Genomic DNA, 15,381 nt, shown 5'->3' on the forward strand with positions numbered 1-15,381 from the left:
CTTTAACAATCTCCTGAGAACCGCAATACAGCCATGTCATGGCCAATTGGCCCATTTTTAATGCAGTCATTAAAACTTGATATGCGAACTATTTTAGGAGCATAGGATTTATGTCAGTTTTATCACACTCTAGACGTGATTGTTAAAAATGAAAACATAAAACCTCCTCCAGGTCAGAAAGTTTTAACAGCCTTCTAATGACTACCATAAAACTATATTACAACCGCATAAATCGCTCCTGAAGAAGTTGATAAAACATGATACGCAAAACATTTTGACAACTTTGAAGGTTTTAAGTTGGGGTTTTTGGATGATAGTTAATATTGAGAAATATTTTATTGTGATTTTATTCTTTCGATGTTTGATGTGAAATCATGATCCTTGTCAGTTGGTAATAATGGCTGATATTATTGTACATTGAAAATAAGACGACTTTATTATAATTTTAAACCAATCTGTATATGCTTCACAGCATGCCGTGCAATATTTATGGTGATTATTATACCAAATAGGAGCATCAATTTAGTGCGCCATATGAATACTAAAATATAGGGATATTTTTAATTTGTCTGCATTAGCACCATGCATTAAAGAGTCATTCAAAGATTATCTATTTAGTACAAAACTGTTACTACTGTTGAGCAATAACCAGTCACATATTATTTAATTATACATAGATGTATGAAAGTGTTTTATTGCCTATCAATTAAAGCGTAATTATTCATACTGTGTGAAATTTGTTCATACGGTGACATTTTTTTTCGTTATAACTTGCTACTCCTTAAAAATACCTCAATATAACATATTATCCTAGATTGGAATTCTATAGCATAACATAAACCTAATGGTTGTATCTTAGCATTTTGTAGTCCAAATTGAGAGCGTTAAGTTATATTTAAGCTATATAACTAGCTTGCTGGTTTTATTCGGTACAGCGAATCAAAACAAAACAAAAACCACGACCACCTGTCAAAAAGTCAACATTCCAAGCGATCCTCCTATTTTCGCTTGTAATCAAGATGTAAGAAATGCTTATTGGATCCACTAAAAGCTTTTTCAATACAAGGTTTAAAGCCGTGATGTCAATACTGGCCATCTCCAAACGGATTTAGTGAAACTGTCGGCGTTGCTTTAAGAAGGGTTTGTGGATCTTTCGAAAGTGTATCGGAAAGCCGCTTGTTCAATATTTTTAAGAGCTCCTTCACCGCACTGTGCCTTATGTAGGGATCGTAAAACTGTAGTTCCTCCAGGAGTTTCATATTGTCGATCGTCTCATCTTCATCGTGTTCAGAAGCACTGAAGGGGTTTTCATTTCATATATCTGAATAGATTTGTTTTTTATAATGACAAAAAATTTCAGAGTATTTTTTGTTGTAGCAGTATATTTCTTATCTGTGAATCTTAGGCCTCTGATAAAGATGATAGTTGTAATGAAGCTTTAATGAAGGTCTAAGACTGCTTCAAGTTTTATATCGGTCATAAAAAGTGTACCATAAAACATAATTGTATGTTTTGTTTTGGTTTTATTCTTCAGTTATAAGTAGTGATGCAGAACCACCTTACAGCTACCGTTAAAACTATGAAGTCTGAGTTTTAATTTAGTAGTCATAAAACAGTTTTATAGATGACTTGACGGCCTGATTTTATGACAAGCACACAAAACCGTAATACAACCACAGGCTGGAAGGGATGCTATGATAAAACAATGATAAAATAAGAATAAATCTTCCAAGCATTTAGATTGTTACTTGGGTTGTTCTACGAGTTTCAATTCCATCCTAACGCATTGAAACGCCATTAGATTTTCTTCGTTCTACGGATAAACGTAGAAAAGGGGATTCGCTAAAAGCGCTTCTTTTTTTTTAAACAATGAGCGTAAATATTCATACAATGCGCACTAACAGGGTTTATGTTGTAGCTATTGAACTAACGCGTTATTGATTTCAGCACGGTGAAATCATTGATATTATTGATCTTTTCTGATTGATAGAACGGAAATGGGCAATAACGCCGAAGAAGCGCTCTACTCTATGACAAATACAAAATATTTCGTTATCCAGTTATGATTGCCGTCACGACGCGTTGGCAAGGTATTCAGCCGCAATAGATCAAATCACGGTTGTTCACGATGTTGACCAGCATAGCATCCTCCATAAAATTTTCCATGTTGTTATTTGCATTCGGCAAAAGAACTTCGTAGCTTTTTCAATCGAATCCTTCTGCTCCAATTCACGTTATTTTCCTGGAGATATCATTAGCGCGTCCGGATGGTCTATAATCGTTTCCGTGGATTCAGATGCTTAACTTCGGATTCTCGTCCTGGTGTTTCAAAGAAGTTGCATCTTATAATTTTCGCTTCTTTCAGAGATGTTGCTAACAGTCTTAGTTCATCGCCAGATACGGTTTCTGTCTGGCCATCTCTGATAACTGATAGACTGAATCTTGGAAGCTCATCCGTAACAGTGAAGCTGGGTTTAGACTAGGCTTTGTTTGCTTTGTTGTTTCTCTATAGGTTTTATCAATCTAAATTAAAACAATATTTTTTAAACTTAGTAAATACGCATCAATCAAGTATTGTCCTTCTGCTTGATTGAAAGTTTTGGAGGATTTTGATTAAAAGTACCAGTGGATTATTAGCATCGCGTTGGAGATACGGTAGTGCTGTCACGGATTAAAGCTTCTTGCATCCATATGAAATGGTTGTTGGCATATTTTATCCATAATGCCACTGCCAGACAGTAGGAGTTAGAATGTAAACACACACATGCACAAACTATATAAAGACTGCTTTCCCGATTGGGACACCCCTATTTGATAACCTTTTACATTTATATTAAAACAAAATACTTTTCCAATTGCAGTAAAGTTTGTAAAAACATCCATCTGGATGTGGAGAGGGGCTGAAAATAGTGAGGAGCATTGTATTCACTAAGGCAAAAATAAATTTCACTTGGTTGGTCATATCTTTATCAGGTTTAGGAGATGACATTTTATATGAACTTATAAGTTTTCAGAAAAAAAAAATCAAATAAGGATTTTGTAAATAGATGAAATTTCATGGAATTCCGCCACATTCCGCTAACATTGAAACACCAAACTCGAAACTTACTGCTCTTAGCGAAACGAAACGAAACAAAAAACAAGAGAAACAAATTTCGTTTCAAAGCGAAATAAATGGAACAACCCGATACTGTAATGCACCAAATACTGGACAGTCTCTTAATCCGGACGTTTCTTTTTTAATTAAATATGACACCTACTTGGCCACAAAATAATTTTGTTAGATGAATCTGAACGACACTATAGGATCTAAATAAAATGTTCGTGGCATTTGAATCGTACTTGGGCTTATTAATCAACTTTTTAATGTGGCCGGATTTCGGTGCATTACGGTATCCCGCATACCCTTAATTCTGTATGTGTATACATATGACCAGAAACCGCAAACAGTTTGACATTATATCGGCTTGGAAAAGACAAAATTCCCACGGTGGGTCACTACCCATAGATTGAGAAACGTTGATCCAGGAAGTTGCTGATTTCGAGCAAATCATTATTCTGATCACAGTCTTCTGGATGGTAATCAAAGTAGTTCATTAGTAATCTCACTAGGCGGTGCTTGTATGCAAGTAAGTTTTCAGTATAAGCTACATCTTGATCACCATTTAGGAAGCTGCTGCCAATGGGACATTAATGCAGGCAACCACCCGGATGCTGGAAAATAAGATCAAAATTATATCACAAGATGACGTCAAAATACATTCAGGACCCCAAGACATATTGAGGACATTCACATGTACAACAGTGAAGCGTAGTGCTGTCTACCAACCAAAAGGCCTTGACCCACTGAACCACTTTGCCGAAGACCAGACTTCTATATGAACAGGATCCCAAGATATAGTATAATCAGGAAATTTACTTGAACACTGCCGCGTAGTGAGAACATTCTGAACTGCTGTTCACCAACCAGAAGGTCTTAATACACTGAATAACTTTGTAACGTCAGAAACGTTTTATATGGCCACTGGCCAAGATACCAAGTTATTTGGAACATTCACTTGCTGACTAGCACCCCGTTGTGTTACAATTGAATTGTATGCGTTCTCCAATGATCCACTGAATAACTTTGTCGAAGATAGAAACCATCTAAATGATAAGGGTTCCAAGGTATAGCATATTCAGGATATTCACTTGTACAGTAGCGCCACATGGTGGGAAAACAATGGTGACGTAGGACTACGTAGTATTATATAATAAATATTATTTGTTAACTGCAGCAGGAGCTTGTGTTTTGTGTAGGAATAGGAATTTGAGTGGGGCTCTCTCTGTTTATACACTTTAGTATTACCATGATTGCCCTGAAAAGAACTTTTTATATGAATTTTGGTTTTGGTGGGACATGTTCAGAAATGTATATCTTTTGTAAAATCTTGGTGGCGCTGAAAAGGTCGATGGTAGTACAGGCTTAAAGCCTTTGGAAGATGATGATGAAGTATAGGCAACTGGATCAGCAAATCAGACCGGACAATCCCATATTCTTCGGTTCAATGATTGGGCACTTGCAAGAGTCTCGGCCGGTCTGCTGCTGGACAGGGGTTGAACTGGTGTCTGCGACAGGTTGGGAGGCCACAGCGAGGGAAACCTCAACCTTGCTACGACGAATGGGTACTAAGAAGAGTCTAGACCTGGCATGGGGCATGAAGTAGTTCGCCTCCTCGTGGTGTGCCCTGGAAACGCTAACTATCGAACCCAAGGGAGGGATATTGCGGCTAAACGAACTACCGCAGAGTAGGGACGCTGGAACCCCATCCAGCTCGTCCCAGGAGGTTGAGAAGCCCTGCACAAACCCTCGTTGTGCAAAGGCAGGAGTGACACCGGGTTCTTAGAGTGCTTAGCACACGCAGCTGGTAAGCGGTCACATCTGTCCTAAGCTGCTCTGTTGGACAGTTGGCTGGCTATAACGTCTGCTCTAGAACTCAGGCGAACAACGAACAGCGAACAACAAGAGGAAGGCCCTGCACAGCTGCTCACTGTGCAGTAGCGAGTGTCACGTCGGACACAACACCTAGTGATGCGCCATAGTGCAACCGGCCCCCTCCCATGACGTAATGCTTTCGGGCGGTTCCGGGGAGGGCAAGGGCCTAGAGCACAGGGTAAGGTTTAGTGGGTCGGGAGAGCTATTTCTCCCATCCCCACACCCTGAGTTATCTTCTCAGGAGTCTGGGAGCAGATTCCCCTGTATATATAAAAAAACCCGGCTACTGCTGGACACGGATTGACCCGGTGGTTGGAAAGGCGCAGCGAAGAATACCTCAACTTTGCTACGAGGAATGAGCACTCAGAAGTAAATGTGTTTTACCTGAGAGATGAAAAGATTCAATTCAATCAATAATACGACACTGGACATCGAACTATGCTAACGACACCACCCAATGGGAGGAGCTTCGGTCAACTACTGTATGGGCGAAAGCAACAATTAAGGGTATATCAGCTGACGTTCCTCCTCTTTTTACGATTTTGTCGCTTATAAATCGGACATGAAAAAATATGAAATGCCCCATTCATTTTGGGTATTTTATCATACACTTCATCTGCTGTGCCTTCCTACAATAAATTATGTGTTGTATAGAAACAGCCGGTAGAATATCAGTGTCCACCCAGCTAAAGCTCATCCTCTTTTTAGATTTTCTCGTTAAACTCCTTCTCTCAACAAGTTGGTAAATGTTAGCCTTTAGCAGAAAGACGCTTAACACTTTTTTCGGCGAATTTATGATCCTATTTCACGTCATGGTTCGTCTCTTTACCTGTTCAGATAAATTAGTACTTTAATTTATTTTCTCTACTGATCTACTGAAAAATCTTTACGATTAAAAGTTAATCGAATATGTGAACTTTTAGGCTGCCCTAGAAAATAGTGTAATTTCATGTTTTTTCGTGGTCCTTTGAAAATGTCGAACAGCAGAATTGCGACCAGCAAGTGTAACCCAAGAACCAAACGCGGTGCGATGCTAGTTTTCATTGCTATGACGACGACTGAGCTAAGGGGCTTATAAGCAGAGGGGTGAAAGTCAATTCTCTTCATCGATTTCCTGTTTTGATGACCATGACGTCACTAACCTATTTCGCACTATTTCTGCCATGCTATTCTATCATCCAGAACAACAAACGTATCAATGAATGTGTTTACCATCAAATAATTAACGAAACAGAAAGTCAATGCAGAGAATCGATCAAAATCACATGCACCCCTGTTTCCAAATTTGGTTACAAGATTACAACTCTGGAGAGCATTTTGTGTGGTCGTTGGGGACGTGTGGTTCTGAAAATGGCGATGAATGTGCAAAATGTTACGCAATTGCATCCTCCTCATTCGCACACGCCCGAAGATCGGAGGCGAATGCCACTTCGACTTGTTTCGTCTACTAACGACTCTTTGATGACTGTGTTGGGGAAGCAGCATATACAGGTAAGTAATTGGTGGATTTGTTAGTTATTTTGATGCTTTTGGACAATGCTTGACAGTTTCCACATTTTCAATAGTGTCTTGTTAAAAATCAACAGTAAGAAGTTGCTTCCGATGCGTAGAAATATTTCTGATCGATTGGTGATAAAATTATTGAAATTGGTCCAGGGGCTGCTGACTTATTAACGTTCAAATCTTTCTTAATTTCGTTACATGTTCCATTTTCGGTTTTCACAAAGTGTACCCCAATACACACTAATCAAAAGGCCTTGATACACTGAACAACTTTGCTGAAGACAGTAGTCTTCTATGAGATAACCATCCTGGGATATTCCTGGGGGTACGAAACATCTAAATCTCAATTTTAGATTGTCGGAAAAAATCAAATTAGCGTATCAATCTACGAAAAAACTTTTTACATCTCTTGCATCTAAAACCATCTATTCACATGTCACTTAAAATTTTTGCATGAAATTTTCAAATCTTCATCAATTTTCTTCAAGCGAACGTGCATCTCACAACAGCATTTTGATTTTTTTTTTCCTGATGCTTAGATAAAGTTGTCCCCCTCGGGATATTCCTAGGATGAACGGAAAACTCATAAGTGCTTTTTTTATACAGGGGGGAATCTGCTCCCAGGCACCTGAGAAGATAACTCAGGGTGTGGGGATGGGAGATGTAGCGCTCCCGAGCCACTAAACCTTACCATGTGTTCTAGGCCCTTGCCCTCCCTGGAACCGCCCGAAGGCATTACGTCATGGGAGGGGGCCGGTTGCGCTATGGCGCATCACTAAGTGTTGTGTCAGATGTGACACTCGCTACTGCACAGTGAGCAGCTGTGCAGGGCCTTCCTCTTGTTAATCGCTGTTAGTTGTTCGCCTGAGTTCTAGAGCAGACGTGATAGCCAGCCAACTGTCCAGGGCCAAACAGGACAGATGTGACCGCTTACCAGCTGCGTGTGCTAAGCACTCTAAGAACCCGGTGTCACTCCTGCCTTTGCACAACGAGGGTTTGTGCAGGACTTATCAACCTCCTGGGACGAGCTGGATGGGGTTCCAGCGTCCTTACTCTGCGGTAGTTCGTTTAGCCGCAATATCTCTCCCTTGGGTTCGATAATTAACGTTTCCAGGGCACACCACGAGGAGGCGAACTACTTCATGCCCCAAAACAAAGCACAACGCTCGAGTGCTCAAAATTTACACAACTTGGCGCTTGTTTGTTGCGTTTGTTGTGACATTGCTGTATTTTTACACCATAGGTGGGTAGACTCGTTTTTTAATGAGGTCGCAATCACCATCGGTTTTTCACCATATGTTTCGGTCTCAAATTTTTCAACCATCAGTGTACATCGCTCAAGCTCTCGCGAAAAGCTTCCAGGTGCGGCAAATCTCTCACTCTCGCAAAAATACTCCGATCGTTTTCTCTCCATGTATACTCATTCTCTCTCCTTGCACCGATCTTCCATGCATCGACCCACACCGGGGTCTAAACCCATCATATGTACCTATGCTCCATTCACCCAACCACCCATCGCTACGACACTTCATTGTGGCATCGACCAAGTCCGGCTCGCATATTATTGTGTTGTTTGCTGTCGTCGCTCGTTTCGATCGTCGTCGTCGTTTCAAAGGGGGTCCCACAATCGCCACCGCGATCGTCGTTGTCGTCGTCGCCGTCGCGAGTCTCGTTCGGGGCCACATTTAGGCCAGCTATAAACCGATACCAGAACGTTTTTCCATTCAGTCATCTCTCCAACTGCCGAAGCGTACTGATCTCTCCTGGCCACAAACGTCAAGAGGATATCAGCGAGTGCTGAAAATTTGTGTGTGATCTATATTCGCTTGAACTTAGCTGAACGGAGTTGGTCCCGAACCTTCGTGGTTTCAAATTCAGAATATTTTGGAGATCGAGTGTTAATTTTAAGGTAAGTTCCCGGAGCTTGGCTCCGGATTTCCCGTAAGATTGGAATTGGGAGTGTGAAACCAAAAAAGATCAGTGTCACACTTCCGTGTGCTGCGTGTCATATTTCGCTGCCCTGCCGATCGCAGACTGAACTGGACTGTTGTGTTTCTTTTCGCTCAGTGGACTTGTTATTGTATCCCCGGAGACATCGAGTGACCAAGTGAAATCGAATCAAAACAAACCGTTATAATCGGGGTCCACCTGAATGGGAGATGCTGGACAGTAGTGGAACGAGAAGAGCAAAAAGTGGAACTTTTCCTTCCCTCAAGTGATGTAAAGCGAGAAAAAGGCGAGAAAAAAAAGTCAAGATTACTACGTTCACAGCTGAAGCGAGGAAGTGATGAAAACATTAAATTCCCCACACTTCAGGCGGGGGAGAAAGTGGAGGTGGGCAGCACAGAAGAAAGCTGGCGGTTTGTGCTCGTAACAGTTCTTGCATTGCACGCTCGGTTCCGAGCCAATCTGCTTCTGGCCGCGTTGCTACTGGCCGTGAATGCCATTTAATTAAAAATTCAAAACTGGTAGCGGTTTTCTTCGAAATTCCGGTCCTCCCCTTTCAGACCCACCGGGAATTGCGGGGGAATACAGGCATGAAGTTGAATGAGCGCGCGTACTTACAAGTGCTGCTGCTGGTGAGGAGTGCGCCCGCGCTCAAAAGAGAAACCCGCGCAGACGGCAAAGTGCAAAGTGGCCAATGATAAAAGGAGAAAAACAACCGAGTGGAATCGATCCGCTCGCGAAATTTTCACCAAAAGTGGGATGTGCGGTTCCTGGTGTGCCACTGATGTGTCATTTGTGAATCTTAATGGGAATAAATTGTGTGTACTGTGGTGCCAATCGTTTCTATGGATTATGCAGAAGAAACGGTTCTGCATTCGTTGTATACATTTTATGGTCTTGTGCAACTTTATGGCGGTGGATTGGTCACAAAAAGAGAAATTATTCCCAAAATGGTCCTCAGAAAGTGGTATGGACAGTTAATTGGCGTTGACATAACACCAGGCTGTGAAGCAATGCAATTTATGATTTGTTTTTTTCTTTCTATTTGAACTGACGGTTGTGAACTCTCACACAAAATCTTTTTGGCTAAGCTCGCTGCTTCACACTCAGTTTCTAGAGTCAATAAGAGATAGCTTTCTAATGAGTAGTTCTTATAGAAGGTGAGTCTTTTCAAAATTAGGCCCACTTTTCAATCCAATGGGTTAAATATCTTATATCAGGATACCACAATTTCATAATTTGACTAGATGATACTAAACTAACTAGGTTGCCGGCCAAGAATCTTTGCAGGGCAAAACCCTTTTTTTCTTGAAACATAAATGTACACCATTACAAATCTTCTTTCCTGCACCATCTTCAAAATGCATTTAATAAATTTTCCGGTATGTAACACACTATGGTGCCTCATTTTTTATTGAATATTGGCAATCTTATATGCCACAATCCAGTTTGATGCAAAAAATCGTAAATAAATATGAAGGTTTAGATGGTTTGAGGTTTATATGGAAAACATGGCAAAATGCTATGGGGAATCTTTAAATTTTCCAAACAACGCTCTAACTTGGCCCAAGTAACAATTTGGGTTTTATGAAGGTACTGTAGACCATGATTTAGACTTGTAGAGTGCTTTAAATCCTCAATAAAATTTGCAATGTTACTTGGGTGGTTCTAGTTGCCCAAACGATGAAAATTTTCCAAGACAACGATTAACAAAGATGCTGTTGTTGTGTTGAAATTGGTGTTGTTGTATCGCACATATTCAACAAACAATTTATCTCATTGTTCGGATTTTTGCTGCTAACTGACCGCAACAACAATACGTCCACGTCCAACCACGTATTAATTTTGTTCAGCATTTGAACAACGAGAACCAAAGTTATAACTATACAAGTAAAATTTAAAATGCTTCCATAGTAACTCCCACTCAAATTTCAAACTATTTGGATGAACTCTAAACCTTAATCAATCTTTACAATTTGTTGCACAGATACATATTTTGGGGTTATGAATCAAACTAGATGATGATCTATTAGATTAATAATACTGTTTTCAAAGTGAAGCTCCCTAGTAGCACAGACATACTAGTTGACACTATATTAAAAATATTGCTAGATTGCAATAAATGGCAATACTGTATGTCTTTGGGTTCCTACATCCTGACACTTAAGTTTCATCTTCCTATACGAGATTTCGCCTGCGCTCAACTATGTTATCTTTGAAGGACTTACAGTTATTACTTGAGAGCTTTATATGCCAACCGTGAATTTGTATATTGCTTATATAGGGGAAATGTCGACCTAAATGCCCCTTATTTGGGCCCGTACATAAATTCTGCAATCGAATAAATTTTCAATAGCGACCAAAAATATCCATAAGTACCGCCCAATGACGCGTTCATCTAGATAAAATTAATAAATAGCAGATTTTTAGCGATGGGCCCAATCTTAGATCCATAGACCAACATTAGAGCCATTTCCCCTACATAATTCTTACATCATCTGTATATTTTTCTTTCGAGAACTGTAATGACAGTACTCACAACGGACTTTAGTCCACATTTTTAAGGGCATTTTGTGGGCATTAAAACCAACGTTTCAGCTTACAATTTGAATATGCTTTGTTTATTTGAATATACTTATTTATAGCTGAATAAGCTATTATTCAGCATTTAATGTTTTTTGGTTATGGCCATATATGGATATTACCTGCAATATATCTATATGGAACATTTTCCATTTAAAATGCGTGTCAGACCTAATCTATCAGAAACTCAACGTAAATTAAATTTTTTTTGCATATGTGTCATTTCAAGAAAAAAAAACCTCTGAAAATGCCAGGTGTTGGGTATTTAGGCCGGAAGCCGCTTGACCAAATTCCATTAGACCCAATGCCATTAGACTGAATGGGTCATTGAGCTGAAAGCTATTAGGTTGAATGGTTCAATTTCGAAAAGAAATAAATTGGTCTCAGAATGTTCTTTTTTTTTTCCTTGCCGGGTATTTTCATCACTGCGCCCATTTTTCTGATCTATTGTGATATATTCCCCATTTTTTTTCTTTAGCTATATCAAGATGCCGTATCACTATTATGAGGAGTGATCGCCATCGTTTAAATAATAGCATTATCCCAGCACGGCATTATACTTCGAATAAAGTACACTGCCGTACTGGGAGTTGTTCTCCAAATGTCAAAGGGTCCAACAGCCCCTTGTCGAAGAACTTACGCCTTTTATAGAAAATTGCCTGACAATGACATAGCAAATGTTCCGAGTCTTCCTTTTCTATGCCACAGAAGCGACATACATCATCTTGAAGTTTTCCAATCAGCTTCAAGTGATAACGGCTCGGAAAATGACCTGTTATAAGACCTGCATATATATTAAGATCTTTCTTAGAAAGTTCCAGGATTTTGTGGATCACAGAAATGTTTGGATTCACGAATCACTTCGACTGCCTAGCAATAGAAGTGTTCTTCCAGTTTTCCTCCTGTTTTGAAGATTCCCACGCGTTTAGCTCCATTCTAAGAGATGCAGCCGATAAGCCACAAAAGGGCTCTGGCCCGATGAACTTATGAGAAGATCCGAGTCTTGCTAGTGCATCAGCTCTTTCATTTCCCTCAATCCCGCAATGACCAGGAACCCAATATAAGTTGACTTGATTATGACAAGACAATTTTTGAAGTGATTGAACACACTCCCAGACAAGTTTTGAAGTCAATGTCGCCGACTTTAAAGCATTCAGAGCAACTTGACTGTCGGACATGACGCATATATTTGAAATCTTAATCTTGGATTTCAACTTGGAACGCAGTTGGCCATCTGCCCATAGGAACCGATATTTATATCCCTGGGCCGGTTACTCCTACTCCCACTTGATTGTTCAATCTTGAACCATCTGTATAAAAAACAATCGATCCTGGACGAAGAACCGGGCCACCAAATTGCCATGAATTACGTCCAGGGTCAACTACTTGAAAAAGTCGATTGAAATTGTATCTTTTCTCCATCCAGTCTTCGTTGTTCCTTGCTAGAGAGCTGATACCAACAGTTTTTAGAATCCTAAGATGTCCTCTAAGGTCTCCTTCAAGAGTTTCACTGACCTTGTAATCCTTAGAGCACACTTTTCGGCTTCTAATTGTACAAATTGATGCAATTGTAGCATATAATGCAAAGCATACAACGCCCTCGATGGTGTACTTCTCATTGCACCTGTTTTTGAGAGAGTTGCTGTTCTTTTAAAACAATCTTCTATACTCTGGAAAATTTCTGAATTGTTAAAGATCTTTGTCTGAGATGGGACAATGAAGATATTAAATCATCTTGAAGTTTTAAACATTAATCAAGATTCTGAATTCTCATCTTTCGTTTTATTAAAAAACAATTCTTTGATTTTTTAACCTACGATTTTTCATAACTAATTTCACCTTCTTTAAAACATCAGCAGTTCTTTTGCAGTTTAAATGTTTTTATCTGACGCCATGTCTAGTTGATGATTTTTCATGTGCGATTTTTCCTTCTTTTATTCTTGGGCGTTTCTTTGGAGGAATGGTAGATGAGCAAGTTTTGGCTCTAGTTATTAAGCATATTTATGCTTCACATTTTATAAAACTAAAACCGACTGTTTTGTAGCAAATGATACCATTGACTTGAAGTTAAAAGCATTCTAGAAACGGTGTGCAATCTGTTAAACTTGTGTCACAATAATCTGATTAATCGATTTAAAACTCATATCTCATGTGCCAGTTTTGACATCAATTCCTCCTTTATGCTCCAGTTTTCAACCGTAGTCATTATTTCAACGGAGCATTCTTCAATTACTAATAGGTGCAATGAAATCACGCTGGTTTTGATACAAATCCAACATTTTACACATAAATTTACAGAATTAAAAACAAAATAGTTGCAATAATGAGCCCAGTATCTTTCAAAGTACAAGTGGTATGTATTACGGGCGACGAATAACGGGCTGAGCCACTAAGAGTGGACTGAGCAGTTAGTCTTGGTGTGGTTAGTGGTTACCACCGGTCTTCGTCAACATGTCTGAAACCGTTTCATTTGTTGGAAGGTAGTGTGGACCAGTGCTGATAAAAATCCTTTCTTCTACACTCTACTGTGCGGTAAATGAAGTCAACCTTAACAGATAGACCAACTACCTGAATGAATTTGACATAACAGCATTCTCTTGATCAAGGCAACCTCTGAGTATCGAAGTCAACATCTCGATTACTTTTCAAAGGGACGTATCAGCTTATGTAAACAATGCATTTGATCGTCTCGAGCAGTCGAGAATTTGTTTTTATTCATTCATGGCTGGATGTTCATTATTGCCTCTGTTGGCTTGGTGAGGAGGATTCTGAGGATAAAATGCAAAATGATTATTCCATTTTACACAAATATAGCGCTGAAGTGGCGTGCTGGTTTTTACCAACCCCTGAGTATCTAGACAGAAAACCTTAGTTTCACGTACCCACTTACAAATTGTAGATGTCTCCACCGTACGTAAACAATGGGGTCAGCCATCGTTGGTGGCACAACTTTTTTCACATCTTTAAAAGGACAAGTGGTATGTATTACGGTCGACAACCTCCCTTCCGGTGGTAACGTCCTCAATGCTACCAATCTTCAACGAATAACGGGCTGAGCCACTAAGAGCGGACTGAGCATTTAGTCTTGGTGTGGTCAGTGGTTACCACCGGTCTTTGTCATCATGTCTGAAACCGTTTCATTTGTTGGAAGGTAGCGTGGACCAGTGCGGATAAAAATCCTTTCTTCTAAACTCAACTCAGCGGAAAATGATGTCAACCTAAACAGATAGACCAACTACCTGCATGAATTTGAATTTTGACATAACAGCATTGTCTTGATCAAGGCAACCTCTGAGTATCGAAGTCAACATCTCGATTACTTTTCAAAGGGACGTATCAGCTTTTGTAAACAATGCATTTGATCGTCGATTTGGCGTAGCTGGTAGCTCGCACACGATTACTAACACCACTAGCAGGTAGGGAAAAAAAGCATGCGTGGGCTAGCTACCAGTTACGGCAAATCGACGATCAAATACATTGTTTACAGCAGGGTTACTTCCACTCACTTGCTATAAAAAAAATGTTATTCGGAATTTTGAAATCATGAGATGGTATAATGATAATTAGTACTTGTAAGCTACAAGAAGAGGTCGTGATGTATATGTTCGACACATAAAATCTGTCAATATTGCTTTCAGTGTGTCACAATCAGAGATTTTACGACTCGTGAGCGCTCACTCTGAGTGAACGCTCACGAACCATAAGATCGCTGATTGTGACGCTCTGAAAGCGAAATTGCCAGGTTTTATGAGTCAAACATATGCTTTACATTCTCTTCTTGTTACTTATAAGTACAACACATCATTATATCATCTAATGATTGTATAATTCCGAAAAACATTTTTTTAAAGCAAGTGAGTGGAAGCAACCCTGGTTTACAAAAGCTGATACGTCCCTTTGATTATTACATTTTACACAAATATAGCGCTGAAGAGTCGTGTTGGTTTTTACACACAGGTCGACAGCACATTATTGCGTTAGACTGAAATGTTTATAATGTCGATGATTTAGGCGTGGTCGATAATATTAAAAATAATAATTTTGCCCAAAATGAAGTTGATTTTTTTGCTTTTGAGGATCGCTTCTGATTTTGACAATTTTGGGTTTGATAATCAAGCACTGGTGAATATTAACTAACACGTATTCGTTGATGTTTAATTAACTCATTTATAGATAGAGCTGGAATTAGGGCATAACAACTTTTGTAAACAATGACTTCTCTCGATGATTTCTAGGAACTCGGGGCTTGCTAATTTAAATCAACATCACCATTGGGTAGGAGAACATCTCTCCTATCCCTTGGTCATGTTGGTTTACGTCGGCGTGCATTGAATTCCGGGAAATCATCGAGATAAGTCATTGTTTACAAAATC

The 15,381-nt window shown here is 39.6% G+C and overlaps 1 protein-coding gene across 1 annotated transcript in view; it reads left to right on the forward strand.

Annotated features, from left to right (window-relative positions):
- The first annotated feature begins 8,133 nt into the window (after nucleotides 1-8,133).
- The window catches only part of LOC135706581 (uncharacterized), a 65,920-nt gene continuing 58,672 nt past the window's right edge, over nucleotides 8,134-15,381 (forward strand). The window contains exon 1 of the mRNA XM_065228234.1: nucleotides 8,134-8,387. The gene's annotated coding sequence lies outside the window, so the exon portion shown is untranslated. The remainder of the gene's footprint in view (nucleotides 8,388-15,381) is intronic.

Source organism: Ochlerotatus camptorhynchus, unplaced genomic scaffold, assembly GCF_037179485.1.
Source record: "Ochlerotatus camptorhynchus isolate MF236.1 unplaced genomic scaffold, CSIRO-AGI_Acam_v1.1 ptg000284l, whole genome shotgun sequence".
In the NCBI taxonomy this organism is placed as follows: domain Eukaryota; kingdom Metazoa; phylum Arthropoda; class Insecta; order Diptera; family Culicidae; genus Ochlerotatus; species Ochlerotatus camptorhynchus.